This window comes from Geotrypetes seraphini, chromosome 2 (assembly GCF_902459505.1).
Source record: "Geotrypetes seraphini chromosome 2, aGeoSer1.1, whole genome shotgun sequence".
In the NCBI taxonomy this organism is placed as follows: Eukaryota; Metazoa; Chordata; class Amphibia; order Gymnophiona; family Dermophiidae; genus Geotrypetes; species Geotrypetes seraphini.
The window spans coordinates 437,796,088-437,801,308 of NC_047085.1; the positions used below are offsets into that span (position 1 = coordinate 437,796,088).

The window sequence follows — 5,221 nt, forward strand, 5'->3', positions numbered from 1 at the left end:
AGACAGTTTCCCCCCCCTGAAGAAGTTTTATGTGAAAGGGTTCTTTAAGATAAGTGCTGTAATTAATATAATTTTTGTTTTGAGAAATAAGTGCAAACATTATTGATTAATGTTGGAAGTTTTTTGAGTTATGCAGTACTGCAGAATGATATTTGACGGCACAGTCTGTCCCACTCACTGAGGTCTTTTTCCTCCTTTTTGTGAGACAAAGTATAGTTTAATAAGTAATTCAAGAACTGTTAAGTCCGGCGGTGGTCCCACCTTGTGTGTGTTCATATTTTGGCACCTGCCATATCCACTTCCTATTATTTTCAATCTCTTAACATCCTCTATAATAAAACCCTTACCCGCGCATGCGCAGTTGACACGGCATGATCCCTGCCACCATGATTTCTGTTTCCGTGCCGTGTTCCATTTGCAGCAGCAGGCTGAAGAACTGGAATTCCACGACAACAAGAGGGCATCCGTGGAAAATTAGGGGAGGGAAACTATGAGCTGACACCAGGAAATTCTTTTTCACAGAAAGGGTGGTTGATCGCTGGAACAGTCTTCCACTGCATGTGATCGAGGCCAGCAGCGTGCCTGATTTTAAGGCCAAATGGGATCGTCACATGGGATCTATTCACAGGGCGAAGGTAGGGGAGGGATCTATTCACAGGGCGAAGGTAGGGGAGGGACATTAAGGTGGGCAGACTAGATAGGCCTTGGCCCTTATCTGCCGTCTATTTCTATGTTTCTATGTTTCTAGGGTGGACGTCGACTGGCGGGGTTTCCAGGAGCGCAAGAAGCAAGTGGCCCTGGCTGTGTTGAGCCAGCGGGGAGGCAAGCAGGCGGTTGTCGAGGTGCTTGAGCAGATGCAGGTCTGTGAGCAGCGCAGGGAAGAGGCCTTGGTGCAGGTGCAGATCAAGGAGCGCAACGAGGAGCTGCTGAAGCTGCGTCGGAAAATCACCAGCACCGTGCACGTCCTGGCCCACCTGAAGGAGAAGCTGTAGTTCGTGCAAGCCGAGAACCAGGTCAAGAAGGAACGGCTGTCTGAGGTGGAGGCGGCTGTGGCGTTTTGGCATGACAATCTCACCAAGACCAAGCAGGCCCTTGACAGTCTGCTCATCAGTAATGAGAAGTTAGAAGTGCGGTCTGCTGGGCAATGAAGCGCTGCTGCGGGATTTTGAGGGCAAGATAGATGCCGGTGAGGAGATGAGCCACCAACTGGAGATGCTGAAGCGTCGTCGTGCAGAGCTCACCCTTAACTGCAATGCTATGAAGAAAAAAATTAAGGGGGCTACGGACGCCAAAGAGGTCAAGGTGACCAAATCATCCTTGCAGTAGTGACACCAGGACTTCAAGCCATCTTCTGTGGCATAGTTTGAAAAATATGAATATTGAAGAGGGCAAGGGAGAGAGACAGGCAGAAAGAAAAACAGACAGACAAGGGGCCACGGAGAGACACAGACAGAAAGAATAACAGACAAGGGGCCAGAGAGGCAGACAGACAGACTGCCAAGGAGAGAGAGAGATAGAAAGAAAGACAGACAGACAGACAGAAAGCGGCCAAGGAGAGAGAGAGACAGAAAGAAAGACAGACAGACACATCTATTCTAGCACCCGTTAATGTAACGGGCTTAAAGACTAGTCAGCAAATAAATAGCAATTATGCATTAGAAATAAGCAGCTACACTACTCCAGATAACCTGCCACTGAAACTTGCAAAAGATACTCACAAAATGACAGAACAAGTCAAAAGGTTCTAAGAGTGGTAACTCAAAGACAAGAGCCCCTATGAATGTCAACACGACTTCAAAATAAGATCATATAATAAATATTTAGTGAAATTGGGTAACCTCAGCGCGGAGGATCAGCGAAGGGAGAATTTCTCCAGCGCTTCACACAACAAGGCAGAGGCAACCATACCCCTGCCTGCACACCATCATCAGGTACCTCATGTGTGCCTTAAATCAAAATGTGATCAAACCACAGTGACTATCTATTTCCCCTTGTCTTTGCTGTACGACTTACGAAGACTACTTGAAGCTAAGTCCGTTGTCATTGTTTGGTGAGTTGGCTGGGGGGGGTTCCCAGATTGGTCTCAATGATTGATTGCACCTGTGTTTTATTAGTTATTTCACTGTGGTTTGATCACATTTTGATTTAAGGTACACATGAGGTACCCGATGATGATGGTTGCCTCCGCCTTGTTTTGTGAAGCGCTGGAGAAATTCTCCCTTCGCTGATCCTCCGCACTGAGGTTACCCAATTTCACTAAATATTTATTATATTATCTTATTTTGAAGTCATGTTGACATGCACAGGGGCTCTTGTTTTTGAGTTACCACTCTTAGAACCTTTTGACTTGTTCTGCCTTTTTGTGAGTATCTTAGAAATAAGCAGAGCAATGCCATGTTTAAATTGATACCATGCAGAGGTTGTATCAGCTTCCGTACACATTCAATGAAATATACCATTTGCACACAGCTGTATAAATTGTACACCATTTTGTCTAAGGCTCCCTTGATCCCGTATGCTAATCAGTTCCAACACCAGAGATCTTTGCTGTGTACAAAATAGGATAAAATGTGGTGTAACAATGGACTGTGAAAGGTTTCATTGTTCAATGCTGGATATTACAGAGCCATTGATGGGCTCTTTGCTGGGCAGTTAAAGCTGTCGCTTAGTTTTTAAGGGTTTGTTCCTTGTAAAACTCCATGAATTTGCTGTTGTATATTTAACAATGAACTGATATTCTGCATTTTAAAAGTAATATTCTCTTTTAATGTTTTGAATCAGGGAATGTTACAGGCATGAGAGGGCTCCTGGACAATTATGTTTAAAATTGAGAGACGAACTGCCCATTCTTAAGGATTGGACAGACGTATAAAACGGGGACTCATTGAGTCTTGGAGTATTGGAGAGGGGGCGGGAGAAGAGGAACCCAAAAAAAGAATTCATGAAGGAGCATCCATATAAAGGAAATCGACCTATGGAAGTAGTCTACCCCTAGGTTTTCACTTCCCCCCCCCCCCCCCCCCCCCCGTGAGCTCCACTCAGCCAGCAGGTCCCTTCTATCTGTGCCAACTCCAGACTCTGTTCCTTCTGTCTTGCCTAGAACAAATTGCCCAAATCCCTATGGCAGGCTCCGTCTCTGGCAGTGTTCAAGTCCAAGTTAAAAGCCCATCTCTTTCAACTCCTAACTCTTCTCAACTTGGGTTCTGCATCCCCAACTTTGTATGTCATGTCTATCTGTCCAAGTTAGACCGGGGTCCTTTTACTAAGGTGCGCACGCTAAACACTAACATGTCCATTATATTCTATGTTTTCTACTACTAGGGGACAACAATATTCTATAATTGTGGTAATAACTGCAAATATGTCACAATATTATACATTTTATATCTTTCATTAAAATATTCTTTTAAATAGTGCTCAGACCTACAACCTTCAGTGTTTAAGTGTATAAAACAAAACACCGGCTGCCATCAGAGCATCATAGCACCATTTTATGTCTTATACCACCATACATGTAACAAAATAATCTGTTGTGACTAATATCTTTAAAGACTTATCTTTTCTGGTGGTAAGTCACACAGGATGGTCACGTGACAGGCAGCACAGCGTTATAAAGTACTCATGCTTTCTTTAAAATAGTTCCTGGAAGCCAAGAAACACAAGTCCTCCCAGATTATTTTGTTATATGTATGGTGGTATAAGACATAAAATGGTGCTATGATGGTCTGATGGCAGCCGGTGTTTTGTTTTATACACTTAAACACTGAAGGTTGTGGGTCTGAGCACTATTTAAAAGAACATTATATTCTACTAGTATTTTAGCCCGTTACATTAACAGGTGCTAGAATATATGTCTGTCTGTCTTTATTTCTGTCTCTCTCGTTCCCTCCCGCTGTCTTTCTTTCTGTCTGTCTCTCTCCCTGGCCCCCTTTGTTTGTCTGTCTTTCTGTGTCTCTCCCTGCCCCTGTGTCTTTCTTCTTTTCTTTCTGTCTCCCTTCCTCCCGCTGTCTGTCTTTCTTTCTATCTATCTGTCTCTCTCCCTGCCTCCTATGCAGCAGCATTTCTCTCCCACCACTTCCCTGTGCAGCAGCCACAGCAGCATTCCCTCCCCCTCCATTTCCCTTCCCCCACACCACTTCCCTGTGTAGCAGCAGCGTTTCCCCTACCTCCCCTTTCTCTTCCCGCGGTCTGGCCAGCTCCCTTACTGTCCCCCCCTTCCCTTCCCGCGGTCCCGACAAATCTGCCAATTCCAGCAGCGTGTGCAGCACTCTATACACGCTGCTTCGGGGCCTTCTACTGCCCTGATTTACTCTGGCACGTCCCTGATGACATCATCAGAAACGTGGCAGAGCAAATCAGGGCAGTAGAAGGCCCCGAAGCAGCGTGTGTAGAGTGCTGCACACGCTGCTGGAATAGGCAGGTTTGCAGTCAGGACCGCGGGAAGGGAAGGGAAGGGGGGGGGGCAGTAAGGGAGCTGGTCAGACGTAAGCTTGACTCCTACGACTGAATTTTGGCAACTTTGTTTTTAGACTACCCTTAGGCTAACGGCTCCCTTAGTTACTTTGAGAAGTTTTTTTTTGTTTTAAAAGCCGCCTTCACAGCTCCTCTCTAGATCCCCGCCTGCATTGGAAGCCTTCTCCAACGCAGGTGCGGCTCAAGAGAGGAGCCTCCACCACGGCTTTGTCTGTTGAAAATCATGCGTTCTGCCAAAAAACAAAAATGTGCAGCCACCCCTAGCATGGCTTACTTTAGGTTTCTTCCCCCTCCCCCATTGCCGAGTCGCTGTTAATATTCAGATGCCATCTCTCTGTCTCGTAGCGGGCTTTCCGGCTCCGGCCAGACAAAGTTCATTTTTTAGTTCAAAGCCGACGCTGCGTCTCCTCTCTCGATCCCTGCCAGAGTTGAAAGTCTTCTCCGACTCTGGTGAGGTTCGATAGAGGAGCTGCGGCGGGGGCTTTAAACAAAAAAATGAACTTTGTCTGGCCAGAGCCGGCAAGCCTGCTGCGAGACAGAGAGATGCGTGGTAAGCGCGCATGTGCACGCTGCTGGCCACGGAACTACAGATCAGGCAACATGGCATTAAGAGTGCGCATGCGCGCTTAGCGTTTTATTATTATAGATGGACATATTAGCGTTTAGTGCGAGCTAAAATGGCTAACCTGCCTTAGTAAAAGAGGGGGACTGTAAGCTCTTTTGCACAGGGACTGTCTATTAAATGCCA

The 5,221-nt window shown here is 46.2% G+C and overlaps 1 pseudogene; it reads left to right on the plus strand.

The window, feature by feature from the left end:
- Positions 1–746: 746 nt before the first annotated feature.
- Positions 747–1,326, plus strand: LOC117354924 (annotated as a pseudogene).
- Positions 1,327–5,221: the final 3,895 nt, after the last annotated feature.